The sequence below is a fragment of the Stegodyphus dumicola genome, chromosome 2 (genome assembly GCF_044657685.1).
Source record: "Stegodyphus dumicola isolate Sdum_Otavi_A_Nest chromosome 2, ASM4465768v1".
Taxonomy (NCBI): Eukaryota; Metazoa; Arthropoda; class Arachnida; order Araneae; family Eresidae; genus Stegodyphus; species Stegodyphus dumicola.
Genome location: NC_140769.1, coordinates 192,296,226 through 192,313,383, shown reverse-complemented (window position 1 = coordinate 192,313,383; position 17,158 = coordinate 192,296,226). Strand labels below are relative to the sequence as shown.

Genomic DNA, 17,158 nt, shown 5'->3' with positions numbered 1-17,158 from the left:
TATGTGGCAGACGTTGTTGTACATTAACTAGGAGCCCAGTTCGAATATGAAGTGCTGACCTGAAAAATTCAACATAGGACACAAAGATGTCTTATACCTCGTAGAAGGTAAGATCCTTTTGTCAAACTCATGCAGGAATGCGCGGTAGTCCAACTTAATGTCTCCCCAAACCATTACTTCTCCACCGCCGTAATGATCATTTCCCTTCAAGAGGGAGAGATCGTACCGTGTTCTAAGTACTCTCCAGACACAGGTACGTCGAGAATCCAGGCTGAATCTCGACACATCTGTAAAAAAGATGGTGTTCCACTGGAAGTTGTTCCAAGGTGCGTGATCGTTACACCATGCTGAACGCCCTTCATTGTGCGCTGCAGAGATCGTGAACGCGAACGGCGGGTCTTTGGACAGACAGCTCTGACTTCTGGAGTCGTCGGGACACTATACACGGTGAAGCTCGGGTTCCATTGGCCGCATACAGCCAACGTAAGAGCTGTAAAGTTGTAGGAGTCCCGTGTCGCCGCGCTGAAAGTGACAAACAACGGTCCTCTTTCGTAGTTGTGGATCTTGGTCTACTTATTGAAATTCTTCTCGATATAGATCTAAATTCCCGAAATCGATTTCACAAACTGCATACGACTTTGGCAATTTATTGGGATCTGTAGCCATATGCCCTGTGATTTTGCTGCTTCCAATCTATTGATTATTCTCCATCTATTCATTTCATCCATACTTTCGTGGCTACTCATTTCACCTGATACATCATAAAATTTACGCAACCTTTGCGAGAAACACAGCGAGTGCCATGAAGGAGTAGGAGCACACAAGTCGCCGAAAACAACCTTGTCCGCTTACAGCCCCGAAGACCAACACTTGTACACTTACGTATTCGACTCTTAATATTTACATAATTCTTCGATGTCATAATTATTGCCTTTGTTTCAATACTTCTCGTAAAAATTGTCATAATTTGCAAATTCTTTTAATTTTGCACACGCGCGTATAAAATATTAATGTGTATATTCATGTACGCTCATATTAATATTAAATTAAAAAGTATTTTTGCAGTCGGTATATTATAAATCATAGGCTACTAGAAACTTAGTTTAGTAGAATATAATAATTTTGGCTTCATGCTTTGGGAGAGCAAAATCTTTTGAATAATTCGTACTCTCAGAGAGGAGCAACGTAATTTGGTGTTATCGGACATACGCTAAAGATCTTATGCTTCATCCTCAGGCAAAAAAGTACTCTCGATGTTCCCGATCTTTATTTGTAAACACAAAGCATTGTGACTTACTGAATTCAGTATCACCTGTTCGAATCTCTTGCATTAAAAATATGAATAGCGGTTTGAGATGTAGTTTGCATTTAATATTTGTTTTAAAATTTAGCTGAAATCGAAAGTTCCACTTCTCGATTGCGAAAACTAATTATTACTCTACTTTGAGATAAAAATCATAGCATTGATATATGGAATTTTTGTTCAATAATCATCTGCTTGTGTAAATAGTTAACGAGCGCTTATTCAATAATCCTAAAACAAATTACTATGCTACTAACTGTATCTGAAAGTTTTGTTATGAAAGAAAGCTCAGGAAATGATCTGTGCTTTGGAAATTATTCATCTTCGCCGGTGTCTGGCATTTCAGCCAAACTTTAATCAGTTCAATAATTTTAAAATAGCTTAGCACGGCTCGATGGTCTAGGGGTATGATTTTCGCTTTGGGTGCGAGAGTTCCCGGGTTCAATTCCCGGTCGAGCCCATGCTTTTTTTAATTTTATCTCTGAGACTGAAATAGTTTTTTGGCTTTCATTTGGTTATTATAAAATACACTTCAAAGAGTACGAGGGATGTGTAAGGATGCCTTCGGGGAGTATTTTACTTTGTATACCTATGAAGATAGGTGTTAGAGCACGCGATAATAGAGTATTCATGCTTTATAAAGGGAGTCGTGGAGAAAAAATGAAAGCCATGGACTGTATATTTAATAAAAGGTCGTTCGGAAATGCAATTAACAACGAGGCATATTTGCCTGAATGAAAATGGTAGTTACGTGATTTAGGGATGTTTTTAAAAAATGAAACGAAGATTTATATTATAGAGGACGTGTTTATTGCTTCTCAATCTCTGAAATTTTCAATCAGAAAGCAGGCTGATTAATTTTGAAATATAAGTCAAAGATCTTATATTTTGCAAAAGAGCAACACACTCATATCCGGCTATGTAAGAATGCGTTTGAAAAACAAATGAAAAGAATTTTATTTCGCTCCATGGCAATGCATAGCTATTTAATCGCTAATTTCAGCTAACATTAGCTCGATGATAAGAGATTCATTAAATCTGAAAGTTAAATAAGAGACTCTATGTTTTGGTAAGTTGCTACACTGCGCGAATGTGCTGTGTGCAAATGCACTCGAATGTTGAATGGAAGCCGTTATGTTTCCTGCAGTAGTAGTAGCGGTTGTTAAACGGCGACGCTAAAGTAGTAGTAGCGGTTGTTAAACGGCGACGGTTGTTAAAATACGCACATGCCGTAATTTTTATTATATATTTCCGCGCATGACGCAATATTGACTATAATAATAATCACAATATCAATAACAATAATCATATGTGTTCTAAGGAACTTTTTCAGAGAGAAAATCGGCAAATCAAGCTTCGATATCGTGGTTCGGTGGTCTAGGGGTATGATTCTCGCTTAGGGTGCGAGAGGTCCCGGGTTCAAATCCCGGCCGAGCCCAGTTTTGGAAGATTCATTTATGAACATTTCGCATTTGCAAAGATTAATTTGAATTTTGTTCGTCATTTTCATAAACTTTTAATCATTTTTCTCGTTATAAGTTAACGAAAAAATTCACTTCAAAATTTAGTATTGATTTAACTAAATATTTTGCGTGCGCACATTTCATTTCTATAATTTCTTGATTTTTCCTTATGACAGAAGTATATTCTATTTTGCACTATTTATGTAATAATGAATTAATTTATTTTTATATTAATTCTTCAATTATTTTAAAATGATATATATATTTATATATCTGTGTATATGCTTATATGTATACCTGAAATATTGTGCTGGATTAAAAGAATTTGCACTATTCTGAAAATCTAGTGAAATTTGATTTTAATCAAATTAGGTACGAATACACACTTATAAACGAGAAAGTGATGTACCGCTTCAAAGTTATTTTTTAAGCGCATGATTTTCAGTAAAGTTCATAATGCAGAGCTGTCCAAGACCAACCTTATTATATATATCTGAAAACGATTTTAAGATGTGTATAGTCCTGTCTGACAATCGGATAGGTAGGGCAGCGTAACTCCATATTGGAAAGGAAGTAACCACTCCTGCTGCAAGGCACTTTTGAACTTCGAGATCGTCATCGGTGGGAATGGCGAGATGAAACCGCCCTCCTAACAGCATTCCAGACATGCTGCGTAATGTTGAGAAGATCTAGATGGCCATTCGATATTCCGAATATCTTTACCACCAACTAATCGTCGACCAGCTGAGCGCTATGTGGCAGACGTTGTTGTACATTCACTAGGAGCCCAGCTCGAATATGAAGTGCTCACCTGAAAAATTCAACATAGGACACAAAGATGTCTTATACCTCGTAGAAGGTAAGATCCTTTTGTCAAACTCATGCAGGAATGCGCGGTAGTCCAACTTAATGTCTCCCCAAACCATTACTTCTCCACCGCCGTAATGATCATTTCCCTTCAAGAGGGAGAGATCGTACCGTGTTCTAAGTACTCTCCAGACACAGGTACGTCGAGAATCCAGGCTGAATCTCGACACATCTGTAAAAAAGATGGTGTTCCACTGGAAGTTGTTCCAAGGTGCGTGATCGTTACACCATGCTGAACGCCCTTCATTGTGCGCTGCAGAGATCGTGAACGCGAACGGCGGGTCTTTGGACAGACAGCTCTGACTTCTGGAGTCGTCGGGACACTATACACGGTGAAGCTCGGGTTCCATTGGCCGCATACAGCCAACGTAAGAGCTGTAAAGTTGTAGGAGTCCCGTGTCGCCGCGCTGAAAGTGACAAACAACGGTCCTCTTTCGTAGTTGTGGATCTTGGTCTACTTATTCAAATTCTTCTCCATATAGATCTAAATTCCCGAAATCGATTTCACAAACTGCATACGACTTTGGCAATTTATTGGGATCTGTAGCCATATGCCCTGTGATTTTGCTGCTTCCAATCTATTGATTATTCTCCATCTATTCATTTCATCCATACTTTCGTGGCTACTCATTTCACCTGATACATCATAAAATTTACGCAACCTTTGCGAGAAACACAGAGAGTGCCATGAAGGAGTAGGAGCACACAAGTCGCCGAAAACAACCTTGTCCGCTTACAGCCCCGAAGACCAACACTTGTACACTTACGTATTCGACTCTTAATATTTACATAATTCTTCGATGTCATAATTATTGCCTTTGTTTCAATACTTCTCGTAAAAATAGTCATAATTTGCAAATTCTTTTAATTTTGCACACGCGCGTATAAAATATTAATGTGTATATTCATGTACGCTCATATTAATATTAAATTAAAAAGTATTTTTGCAGTCGGTATATTATAAATCATAGGCTACTAGAAACTTAGTTTAGTAGAATATAATAATTTTGGCTTCATGCTTTGGGAGAGCAAAATCTTTTGAATAATTCGTACTCTCAGAGAGGAGCAACGTAATTTGGTGTTATCGGACATACGCTAAAGATCTTATGCTTCATCCTCAGGCAAAAAAGTACTCTCGATGTTCCCGATCTTTATTTGTAAACACAAAGCATTGTGACTTACTGAATTCAGTATCACCTGTTCGAATCTCTTGCATTAAAAATATGAATAGCGGTTTGAGATGTAGTTTGCATTTAATATTTGTTTTAAAATTTAGCTGAAATCGAAAGTTCCACTTCTCGATTGCGAAAACTAATTATTACTCTACTTTGAGATAAAAATCATAGCATTGATATATGGAATTTTTGTTCAATAATCATCTGCTTGTGTAAATAGTTAACGAGCGCTTATTCAATAATCCTAAAACAAATTACTATGCTACTAACTGTATCTGAAAGTTTTGTTATGAAAGAAAGCTCAGGAAATGATCTGTGCTTTGGAAATTATTCATCTTCGCCGGTGTCTGGCATTTCAGCCAAACTTTAATCAGTTCAATAATTTTAAAATAGCTTAGCACGGCTCGATGGTCTAGGGGTATGATTTTCGCTTTGGGTGCGAGAGTTCCCGGGTTCAATTCCCGGTCGAGCCCATGCTTTTTTTAATTTTATCTCTGAGACTGAAATAGTTTTTTGGCTTTCATTTGGTTATTATAAAATACACTTCAAAGAGTACGAGGGATGTGTAAGGATGCCTTCGGGGAGTATTTTACTTTGTATACCTATGAAGATAGGTGTTAGAGCACGCGATAATAGAGTATTCATGCTTTATAAAGGGAGTCGTGGAGAAAAAATGAAAGCCATCGACTCTATATTTAATAAAAGGTCGTTCGGAAATGCAATTAACAACGAGGCATATTTGCCTGAATGAAAATGGTAGTTACGTGATTTAGGGATGTTTTTAAAAAATGAAACGAAGATTTATATTATAGAGGACGTGTTTATTGCTTCTCAATCTCTGAAATTTTCAATCAGAAAGCAGGCTGATTAATTTTGAAATATAAGTCAAAGATCTTATATTTTGCAAAAGAGCAACACACTCATATCCGGCTATGTAAGAATGCGTTTGAAAAACAAATGAAAAGAATTTTATTTCGCTCCATGGCAATGCATAGCTATTTAATCGCTAATTTCAGCTAAAATTAACTCGATGATAAGAGATTCATTAAATCTGAAAGTTAAATAAGAGACTCTATGTTTTGGTAAGTTGCTACACTGCGCGAATGTGCTGTGTGCAAATGCACTCGAATGTTGAATGGAAGCCGTTATGTTTCCTGCAGTAGTAGTAGCGGTTGTTAAACGGCGACGCTAAAGTAGTAGTAGCGGTTGTTAAACGGCGACGGTTGTTAAAATACGCACATGCCGTAATTTTTATTATATATTTCCGCGCATGACGCAATATTGACTATAATAATAATCACAATATCAATAACAATAATCATATGTGTTCTAAGGAACTTTTTCAGAGAGAAAATCGGCAAATCAAGCTTCGATATCGTGGTTCGGTGGTCTAGGGGTATGATTCTCGCTTAGGGTGCGAGAGGTCCCGGGTTCAAATCCCGGCCGAGCCCAGTTTTGGAAGATTCATTTATGAACATTTCGCATTTGCAAAGATTAATTTGAATTTTGTTCGTCATTTTCATAAACTTTTAATCATTTTTCTCGTTATAAGTTAACGAAAAAATTCACTTCAAAATTTAGTATTGATTTAACTAAATATTTTGCGTGCGCACATTTCATTTCTATAATTTCTTGATTTTTCCTTATGACAGAAGTATATTCTATTTTGCACTATTTATGTAATAATGAATTAATTTATTTTTATATTAATTCTTCAATTATTTTAAAATGATATATATATTTATATATCTGTGTATATGCTTATATGTATACCTGAAATATTGTGCTGGATTAAAAGAATTTGCACTATTCTGAAAATCTAGTGAAATTTGATTTTAATCAAATTAGGTACGAATACACACTTATAAACGAGAAAGTGATGTACCGCTTCAAAGTTATTTTTTAAGCGCATGATTTTCAGTAAAGTTCATAATGCAGAGCTGTCCAAGACCAACCTTATTATTTATATTTGAAAACGATTTTAAGATGTGTATAGTCCTGTCTGACAATCGGATAGGTAGGGCAGCGTAACTCCATATTGGAAAGGAAGTAACCACTCCTGCTGCAAGGCACTTTTGAACTTCGAGATCGTCATCGGTGGGAATGGCGAGATGAAACCGCCCTCCTAACAGCATTCCAGACATGCTGCGTAATGTTGAGAAGATCTAGATGGCCATTCGATATTCCGAATATCTTTACCACCAACTAATCGTCGACCAGCTGAGCGCTATGTGGCAGACGTTGTTGTACATTAACTAGGAGCCCAGTTCGAATATGAAGTGCTGACCTGAAAAATTCAACATAGGACACAAAGATGTCTTATACCTCGTAGAAGGTAAGATCCTTTTGTCAAACTCATGCAGGAATGCGCGGTAGTCCAACTTAATGTCTCCCCAAACCATTACTTCTCCACCGCCGTAATGATCATTTCCCTTCAAGAGGGAGAGATCGTACCGTGTTCTAAGTACTCTCCAGACACAGGTACGTCGAGAATCCAGGCTGAATCTCGACACATCTGTAAAAAAGATGGTGTTCCACTGGAAGTTGTTCCAAGGTGCGTGATCGTTACACCATGCTGAACGCCCTTCATTGTGCGCTGCAGGGATCGTGAACGCGAACGGCGGGTCTTTGGACAGACAGCTCTGACTTCTGGAGTCGTCGGGACACTATACACGGTGAAGCTCGGGTTCCATTGGCCGCATACAGCCAACGTAAGAGCTGTAAAGTTGTAGGAGTCCCGTGTCGCCGCGCTGAAAGTGACAAACAACGGTCCTCTTTCGTAGTTGTGGATCTTGGTCTACTTATTCAAATTCTTCTCGATATAGATCTAAATTCCCGAAATCGATTTCACAAACTGCATACGACTTTGGCAATTTATTGGGATCTGTAGCCATATGCCCTCTGATTTTGCTGCTTCCAATCTATTGATTATTCTCCATCTATTCATTTCATCCATACTTTCGTGGCTACTCATTTCACCTGATACATCATAAAATTTACGCAACCTTTGCGAGAAACACAGCGAGTGCCATGAAGGTGTAGGAGCACACAAGTCGCCGAAAACAACCTTGTCTGCTTACAGCCCCGAAGACCAAGACTTGTACACTTACGTATTCGACTCTTAATATTTACATAATTCCTCGATGTCATAATTATTGCCTTTGTTTCAATACTTCTCGTAAAAATAGTCATAATTTGCAAATTCTTTTAATTTTGCACACGCGCGTATAAAATATTAATGTGTATATTCATGTACGCTCATATTAATATTAAATTAAACAGTATTTTTGCAGTCGGTATATTATAAATCATAGGCTACTAGAAACTTAGTTTAGTAGAATATAATAATTTTGGCTTCATGCTTTGGGAGAGCAAAATCTTTTGAATAATTCGTACTCTCAGAGAGGAGCAACGTAATTTGGTGTTATCGGACATGCGCTAAAGATCTTATGCTTCATCCTCAGGCAAAAAAGTACTCTCGATGTTCCCGATCTTTATTTGTAAACACAAAGCATTGTGACTTACTGAATTCAGTATCATCTGTTCGAATCTCTTGCATTAAAAATATGAATAGCGGTTTGAGATGTAGTTTGCATTTAATATTTGTTTTAAAATTTAGCTGAAATCGAAAGTTCTACTTCTCGATTGCGAAAACTAATTATTACTCTACTTTGAGATAAAAATCATAGCATTGATATATGGAATTTTTGTTCAATAATCATCTGCTTGTGTAAATAGTTAACAAGCGCTTATTCAATAATCCTAAAACAAATTACTATGCTACTAACTGTATCTGAAAGTAATTTTGTTATGAAAGAAAGCTCAGCAAATGATCTGTGCTTTGGAAATTATTCATCTTCGCCGTTGTCTGGCATTTCAGCCAAACTTTAATCAGTTCAATAATTTCAAAATAGCTTAGCACGGCTCGATGGTCTAGGGGTATGATTTTCGCTTTGGGGGCGAGAGGTCCCGGGTTCAATTCCCGGTCGAGCCCATGCTTTTTTTAATTTTATCTCTGAGACTGAAATAGTTTTTTGGCTTTCATTTGGTTATTATAAAATACACTTCAAAGAGTACGAGGGATGTGTAAGGATGCCTTCGGGGAGTATTTTACTTTGTATACCTATGAAGATAGGTGTTAGAGCACGCGATAATAGAGTATTCATGCTTTATAAAGGGAGTCGTGGAGAAAAAATGAAAGCCATCGACTCTATATTTAATAAAAGGTCGTTCGGAAATGCAATTAACAACGAGGCATATTTGCCTGAATGAAAATGGTAGTTACGTGATTTAGGGATGTTTTTAAAAAATGAAACGAAGATTTATATTATAGAGGACGTGTTTATTGCTTCTCAATCTCTGAAATTTTCAATCAGAAAGCAGGCTGATTAATTTTGAAATATAAGTCAAAGATCTTATATTTTGCAAAAGAGCAACACACTCATATCCGGCTATGTAAGAATGCGTTTGAAAAACAAATGAAAAGAATTTTATTTCGCTCCATGGCAATGCATAGCTATTTAATCGCTAATTTCAGCTAAAATTAGCTCGATGATAAGAGATTCATTAAATCTGAAAGTTAAATAAGAGACTCTATGTTTTGGTAAGTTGCTACACTGCGCGAATGTGCTGTGTGCAAATGCACTCGAATGTTGAATGGAAGCCGTTATGTTTCCTGCAGTAGTAGTAGCGGTTGTTAAACGGCGACGGTTGTTAAAATACGCACATGCCGTAATTTTTATTATATATTTCCGCGCATGACGCAATATTGACTATAATAATAATCACAATATCAATAACAATAATCATATGTGTTCTAAGGAACTTTTTCAGAGAGAAAATCGGCAAATCAAGCTTCGATATCGTGGTTCGGTGGTCTAGGGGTATGATTCTCGTTTAGGGTGCGAGAGGTCCCGGGTTCAAATCCCGGCCGAGCCCAGTTTTGGAAGATTCATTTATGAACATTTCGCATTTGCAAAGATTAATTTGAATTTTGTTCGTCATTTTCATAAACTTTTAATCATTTTTCTCGTTATAAGTTAACGAAAAAATTCACTTCAAAATTTAGTATTGATTTAACTAAATATTTTGCGTGCGCACATTTCATTTCTATAATTTCTTGATTTTTCCTTATGACAGAAGTATATTCTATTTTGCACTATTTATGTAATAATGAATTAATTTATTTTTATATTAATTCTTCAATTATTTTAAAATCATATATATATTTATATATCTGTGTATATGCTTATATGTATACCTGAAATATTGTGCTGGATTAAAAGAATTTGCACTGTTCTGAAAATCTAGTGAAATTTGATTTTAATCAAATTAGGTACGAATACACACTTATAAACGAGAAAGTGATGTACCGCTTCAAAGTTATTTTTTAAGCGCATGATTTTCAGTAAAGTTCATAATGCAGAGCTGTCCAAGACCAACCTTATTATATATATCTGAAAACGATTTTAAGATGTGTATAGTCCTGTCTGACAATCGGATAGGTAGGGCAGCGTAACTCCATATTGGAAAGGAAGTAACCACTCCTGCTGCAAGGCACTTTTGAACTTCGAGATCGTCATCGGTGGGAATGGCGAGATGAAACCGCCCTCCTAACAGCATTCCAGACATGCTGCGTAATGTTGAGAAGATCTAGATGGCCATTCGATATTCCGAATATCTTTACCACCAACTAATCGTCGACCAGCTGAGCGCTATGTGGCAGACGTTGTTGTACATTAACTAGGAGCCCAGCTCGAATATGAAGTGCTCACCTGAAAAATTCAACATAGGACACAAAGATGTCTTATACCTCGTAGAAGGTAAGATCCTTTTGTCAAACTCATGCAGGAATGCGCGGTAGTCCAACTTAATGCCTCCCCAATCCATTATACCTCCACCGCGATAATGATCATTTCCCTTCAAGAGGGAGAGATCGTACCGTGTTCTAAGTACTCTCCAGACACAGGTACGTCGAGAATCCAGGCTGAATCTCGACACATCTGTAAAAAAGATGGTGTTCCACTGGAAGTTGTTCCAAGGTGCGTGATCGTTACACCATGCTGAACGCCCTTCATTGTGCGCTGCAGAGATCGTGAACGCGAACGGCGGGTCTTTGGACAGACAGCTCTGACTTCTGGAGTCGTCGGGACACTATACACGGTGAAGCTCGGGTTCCATTGGCCGCATACAGCCAACGTAAGAGCTGTAAAGTTGTAGGAGTCCCGTGTCGCCGCGCTGAAAGTGACAAACAACGGTCCTCTTTCGTAGTTGTGGATCTTGGTCTACTTATTGAAATTCTTCTCGATATAGATCTAAATTCCCGAAATCGATTTCACAAACTGCATACGACTTTGGCAATTTATTGGGATCTGTAGCCATATGCCCTGTGATTTTGCTGCTTCCAATCTATTGATTATTCTCCATCTATTCATTTCATCCATACTTTCGTGGCTACTCATTTCACCTGATACATCATAAAATTTACGCAACCTTTGCGAGAAACACAGCGAGTGCCATCAAGGAGTAGGAGCACACAAGTCGCCGAAAACAACCTTGTCCGCTTACAGCCCCGAAGACCAACACTTGTACACTTACGTATTCGACTCTTAATATTTACATAATTCTTCGATGTCATAATTATTGCCTTTGTTTCAATCCTTCTCGTAAAAATAGTCATAATTTGCAAATTCTTTTAATTTTGCACACGCGCGTATAAAATATTAATGTGTATATTCATGTACGCTCATATTAATATTAAATTAAAAAGTATTTTTGCAGTCGGTATATTATAAATCATAGGCTACTAGAAACTTAGTTTAGTAGAATATAATAATTTTGGCTTCATGCTTTGGGAGAGCAAAATCTTTTGAATAATTCGTACTCTCAGAGAGGAGCAACGTAATTTGGTGTTATCGGACATACGCTAAAGATCTTATGCTTCATCCTCAGGCAAAAAAGTACTCTCGATGTTCCCGATCTTTATTTGTAAACACAAAGCGTTGTGACTTACTGAATTCAGTATCATCTGTTCGAATCTCTTGCATTAAAAATATGAATAGCGGTTTGAGATGTAGTTTGCATTTAATATTTGTTTTAAAATTTAGCTGAAATCGAAAGTTCCACTTCTCGATTGCGAAAACTAATTATTACTCTACTTTGAGATAAAAATCATAGCATTGATATATGGAATTTTTGTTCAATAATCATCTGCTTGTGTAAATAGTTAACGAGCGCTTATTCAATAATCCTAAAACAAATTACTATGCTACTAACTGTATCTGAAAGTTTTGTTATGAAAGAAAGCTCAGGAAATGATCTGTGCTTTGGAAATTATTCATCTTCGCCGGTGTCTGGCATTTCAGCCAAACTTTAATCAGTTCAATAATTTCAAAATAGCTTAGCACGGCTCGATGGTCTAGGGGTATGATTCTCGCTTTGGGTGCGAGAGGTCCCGGGTTCAATTCCTGGTCGAGCCCATGCTTTTTTTAATTTTATCTCTGAGACTGAAATAGTTTTTTGGCTTTCATTTGGTTATTATAAAATACACTTCAAAGAGTACGAGGGATGTGTAAGGATGCCTTCGGGGAGTATTTTACTTTGTATACCTATGAAGATAGGTGTTAGAGCACGCGATAATAGAGTATTCATGCTTTATAAAGGGAGTCGTGGAGAAAAAATGAAAGCCATGGACTGTATATTTAATAAAAGGTCGTTCGGATATGCAATTAACAACGAGGCATATTTGCCTGAATGAAAATGGTAGTTACGTGAATTAGGGATGTTTTTAAAAAATGAAACGAAGATTTATATTATAGAGGACGTGTTTATTGCTTCTCAATCTCTGAAATTTTCAATCAGAAAGCAGGCTGATTAATTTTGAAATATAAGTCAAAGATCTTATATTATGCAAAAGAGCAACACACTCATATCCGGCTATGTAAGAATGCGTTTGAAAAACAAATGAAAAGAATTTTATTTCGCTCCATGGCAATGCATAGCTATTTAATCGCTAATTTCAGCTAAAATTAGCTCGATGATAAGAGATTCATTAAATCTGAAAGTTAAATAAGAGACTCTATATTTTGGTAAGTTGCTACACTGCGCGAATGTGCTGTGTGCAAATGCACTCGAATGTTGAATGGAAGCCGTTATGTTTCCTGCAGTAGTAGTAGCGGTTGTTAAACGGCGACGCTAAAGTAGTAGTAGCGGTTGTTAAACGGCGACGGTTGTTAAAATACGCACATGCCGTAATTTTTATTATATATTTCCGCGCATGACGCAATATTGACTATAATAATAATCACAATATCAATAACAATAATCATATGTGTTCTAAGGAACATTTTCAGAGAGAAAATCGGCAAATCAAGCTTCGATATCGTGGTTCGGTGGTCTAGGGGTATGATTCTCGCTTAGGGTGCGAGAGGTCCCGGGTTCAAATCCCGGCCGAGCCCAGTTTTGGAAGATTCATTTATGAACATTTCGCATTTGCAAAGATTAATTTGAATTTTGTTCGTCATTTTCATAAACTTTTAATCATTTTTCTCGTTATAAGTTAACGAAAAAATTCACTTCAAAATTTAGTATTGATTTAACTAAATATTTTGCGTGCGCACATTTCATTTCTATAATTTCTTGATATTTCCTTATGACAGAAGTATATTCTATTTTGCACTATTTATGTAATAATGAATTAATTTATTTTTATATTAATTCTTCAATTATTTTAAAATGATATATATATTTATATATCTGTGTATATGCTTATATGTATACCTGAAATATTGTGCTGGATTAAAAGAATTTGCACTATTCTGAAAATCTAGTGAAATTTGATTTTAATCAAATTAGGTACGAATACACACTTATAAACGAGAAAGTGATGTACCGCTTCAAAGTTATTTTTTAAGCGCATGATTTTCAGTAAAGTTCATAATGCAGAGCTGTCCAAGACCAACCTTATTATATATATCTGAAAACGATTTTAAGATGTGTATAGTCCTGTCTGACAATCGGATAGGTAGGACAGCGTAACTCCATATTGGAAAGGAAGTAACCACTCCTGCTGCAAGGCACTTTTGAACTTCGAGATCGTCATCGGTGGGAATGGCGAGATGAAACCGCCCTCCTAACAGCATTCCAGACATGCTGCGTAATGTTGAGAAGATCTAGATGGCCATTCGATATTCCGAATATCTTTACCACCAACTAATCGTCGACCAGCTGAGCGCTATGTGGCAGACGTTGTTGTACATTAACTAGGAGCCCAGCTCGAATATGAAGTGCTCACCTGAAAAATTCAACATAGGACACAAAGATGTCTTATACCTCGTAGAAGGTAAGATCCTTTTGTCAAACTCATGCAGGAATGCGCGGTAGTCCAACTTAATGCCTCCCCAATCCATTATACCTCCACCGCGATAATGATCATTTCCCTTCAAGAGGGAGAGATCGTACCGTGTTCTAAGTACTCTCCAGACACAGGTACGTCGAGAATCCAGGCTGAATCTCGACACATCTGTAAAAAAGATGGTGTTCCACTGGAAGTTGTTCCAAGGTGCGTGATCGTTACACCATGCTGAACGCCCTTCATTGTGCGCTGCAGAGATCGTGAACGCGAACGGCGGGTCTTTGGACAGACAGCTCTGACTTCTGGAGTCGTCGGGACACTATACACGGTGAAGCTCGGGTTCCATTGGCCGCATACAGCCAACGTAAGAGCTGTAAAGTTGTAGGAGTCCCGTGTCGCCGCGCTGAAAGTGACAAACAACGGTCCTCTTTCGTAGTTGTGGATCTCGGTGTACTTATTCAAATTCTTCTCGATATAGATCTAAATTCCCGAAATCGATTTCACAAACTGCATACGACTTTGGCAATTTATTGGGATCTGTAGCCATATGCCCTGTGATTTTGCTGCTTCCAATCTATTGATTATTCTCCATCTATTCATTTCATCCATACTTTCGTGGCTACTAATTTCACCTGATACATCATAAAATTTACGCAACCTTTGCGAGAAACACAGCGAGTGCCATGAAGGAGTAGGAGCACACAAGTCGCCGAAAACAACCTTGTCCGCTTACAGCCCCGCAGACCAACACTTGTACACTTACGTATTCGACTCTTAATATTTACATAATTCTTCGATGTCATAATTATTGCCTTTGTTTCAATACTTCTCGTAAAAGTAGTCATAATTTGCAAATTCTTTTAATTTTGCACACGCGCGTATAAAATATTAATGTGTATATTCATGTACGCTCATATTAATATTAAATTAAAAAGTATTTTTGCAGTCGGTATATTATAAATCATAGGCTACTAGAAACTTAGTTTAGTAGAATATAATAATTTTGGCTTCATGCTTTGGGAGAGCAAAATCTTTTGAATAATTCGTACTCTCAGAGAGGAGCAACGTAATTTGGTGTTATCGGACATACGCTAAAGATCTTATGCTTCATCCTCAGGCAAAAAAGTACTCTCGATGTTCCCGATCTTTATTTGTAAACACAAAGCATTGTGACTTACTGAATTCAGTATCATCTGTTCGAATCTCTTGCATTAAAAATATGAATAGCGGTTTGAGATGTAGTTTGCATTTAATATTTGTTTTAAAATTTAGCTGAAATCGAAAGTTCTACTTCTCGATTGCGAAAACTAATTATTACTCTACTTTGAGATAAAAATCATAGCATTGATATATGGAATTTTTGTTCAATAATCATCTGCTTGTGTAAATAGTTAACAAGCGCTTATTCAATAATCCTAAAACAAATTACTATGCTACTAACTGTATCTGAAAGTAATTTTGTTATGAAAGAAAGCTCAGGAAATGATCTGTGCCTTGGAAATTATTCATCTTCGCCGTTGTCTGGCATTTCAGCCAAACTTTAATCAGTTCAATAATTTCAAAACAGATTAGCACGGCTCGATGGTCTAGGGGTATGATTCTCGCTTTGGGTGCGAGAGGTCCCGGGTTCAAATCCCGGTCGAGCCCATGCTTTTTTTAATTTTATCTCTGAGACTGAAATAGTTTTTTGGCTTTCATTTGGTTATTATAAAATACACTTCAAAGAGTACGAGGGATGTGTAAGGATGCCTTCGGGGAGTATTTTACTTTGTATACCTATGAAGATAGGTGTTAGAGCACGCGATAATAGAGTATTCATGCTTTATAAAGGGAGTCGTGGAGAAAAAATGAAAGCCATGGACTGTATATTTAATAAAAGGTCGTTCGGATATGCAATTAACAACGAGGCATATTTGCCTGAATGAAAATGGTAGTTACGTGAATTAGGGATGTTTTTAAAAAATGAAACGAAGATTTATATTATAGAGGACGTGTTTATTGCTTCTCAATCTCTGAAATTTTCAATCAGAAAGCAGGCTGATTAATTTTGAAATATAAGTCAAAGATCTTATATTATGCAAAAGAGCAACACACTCATATCCGGCTATGTAAGAATGCGTTTGAAAAACAAATGAAAAGAATTTTATTTCGCTCCATGGCAATGCATAGCTATTTAATCGCTAATTTCAGCTAAAATTAGCTCGATGATAAGAGATTCATTAAATCTGAAAGTTAAATAAGAGACTCTATGTTTTGGTAAGTTGCTACACTGCGCGAATGTGCTGTGTGCAAATGCACTCGAATGTTGAATGGAAGCCGTTATGTTTCCTGCAGTAGTAGTAGCGGTTGTTAAACGGCGACGCTAAAGTAGTAGTAGCGGTTGTTAAACGGCGACGGTTGTTAAAATACGCACATGCCGTAATTTTTATTATATATTTCCGCGCATGACGCAATATTGACTATAATAATAATCACAATATCAATAACAATAATCATATGTGTTCTAAGGAACATTTTCAGAGAGAAAATCGGCAAATCAAGCTTCGATATCGTGGTTCGGTGGTCTAGGGGTATGATTCTCGCTTAGGGTGCGAGAGGTCCCGGGTTCAAATCCCGGCCGAGCCCAGTTTTGGAAGATTCATTTATGAACATTTCGCATTTGCAAAGATTAATTTGAATTTTGTTCGTCATTTTCATAAACTTTTAATCATTTTTCTCGTTATAAGTTAACGAAAAAATTCACTTCAAAATTTAGTATTGATTTAACTAAATATTTTGCGTGCGCACATTTCATTTCTATAATTTCTTGATATTTCCTTATGACAGAAGTATATTCTATTTTGCACTATTTATGTAATAATGAATTAATTTATTTTTATATTAATTCTTCAATTATTTTAAAATGATATATATATTTATATATCTGTGTATATGCTTATATGTATACCTGAAATATTGTGCTGGATTAAAAGAATTTGCACTATTCTGAAAATCTAGT

The 17,158-nt window shown here is 36.8% G+C and overlaps 10 non-coding genes across 10 annotated transcripts; all 10 read left to right on the top strand.

Moving 5' to 3' along the window:
• The first annotated feature begins 1,691 nt into the window (after positions 1 to 1,691).
• Positions 1,692 to 1,763, top strand: TRNAP-UGG (transfer RNA proline (anticodon UGG)). The gene has a single exon. It is a non-coding gene; the product is annotated as a tRNA-Pro (tRNA).
• Positions 1,764 to 2,669: 906 nt separating this feature from the next.
• On the top strand, positions 2,670 to 2,741 carry TRNAP-AGG (transfer RNA proline (anticodon AGG)). The gene has a single exon. It is a non-coding gene; the product is annotated as a tRNA-Pro (tRNA).
• Positions 2,742 to 5,209: 2,468 nt separating this feature from the next.
• Positions 5,210 to 5,281, top strand: TRNAP-UGG (transfer RNA proline (anticodon UGG)). Its single transcript has one exon. It is a non-coding gene; the product is annotated as a tRNA-Pro (tRNA).
• A 906-nt stretch (positions 5,282 to 6,187) lies between these two features.
• On the top strand, positions 6,188 to 6,259 carry TRNAP-AGG (transfer RNA proline (anticodon AGG)). The gene has a single exon. It is a non-coding gene; the product is annotated as a tRNA-Pro (tRNA).
• Positions 6,260 to 8,730: 2,471 nt separating this feature from the next.
• Positions 8,731 to 8,802, top strand: TRNAP-UGG (transfer RNA proline (anticodon UGG)). The gene has a single exon. It is a non-coding gene; the product is annotated as a tRNA-Pro (tRNA).
• An 872-nt stretch (positions 8,803 to 9,674) lies between these two features.
• Positions 9,675 to 9,746, top strand: TRNAP-AGG (transfer RNA proline (anticodon AGG)). Its single transcript has one exon. It is a non-coding gene; the product is annotated as a tRNA-Pro (tRNA).
• A 2,468-nt stretch (positions 9,747 to 12,214) lies between these two features.
• TRNAP-UGG (transfer RNA proline (anticodon UGG)) lies at positions 12,215 to 12,286 on the top strand. The gene has a single exon. It is a non-coding gene; the product is annotated as a tRNA-Pro (tRNA).
• A 906-nt stretch (positions 12,287 to 13,192) lies between these two features.
• On the top strand, positions 13,193 to 13,264 carry TRNAP-AGG (transfer RNA proline (anticodon AGG)). Its single transcript has one exon. It is a non-coding gene; the product is annotated as a tRNA-Pro (tRNA).
• A 2,471-nt stretch (positions 13,265 to 15,735) lies between these two features.
• Positions 15,736 to 15,807, top strand: TRNAP-UGG (transfer RNA proline (anticodon UGG)). Its single transcript has one exon. It is a non-coding gene; the product is annotated as a tRNA-Pro (tRNA).
• A 906-nt stretch (positions 15,808 to 16,713) lies between these two features.
• TRNAP-AGG (transfer RNA proline (anticodon AGG)) lies at positions 16,714 to 16,785 on the top strand. Its single transcript has one exon. It is a non-coding gene; the product is annotated as a tRNA-Pro (tRNA).
• The last annotated feature ends 373 nt before the right edge of the window (positions 16,786 to 17,158 follow it).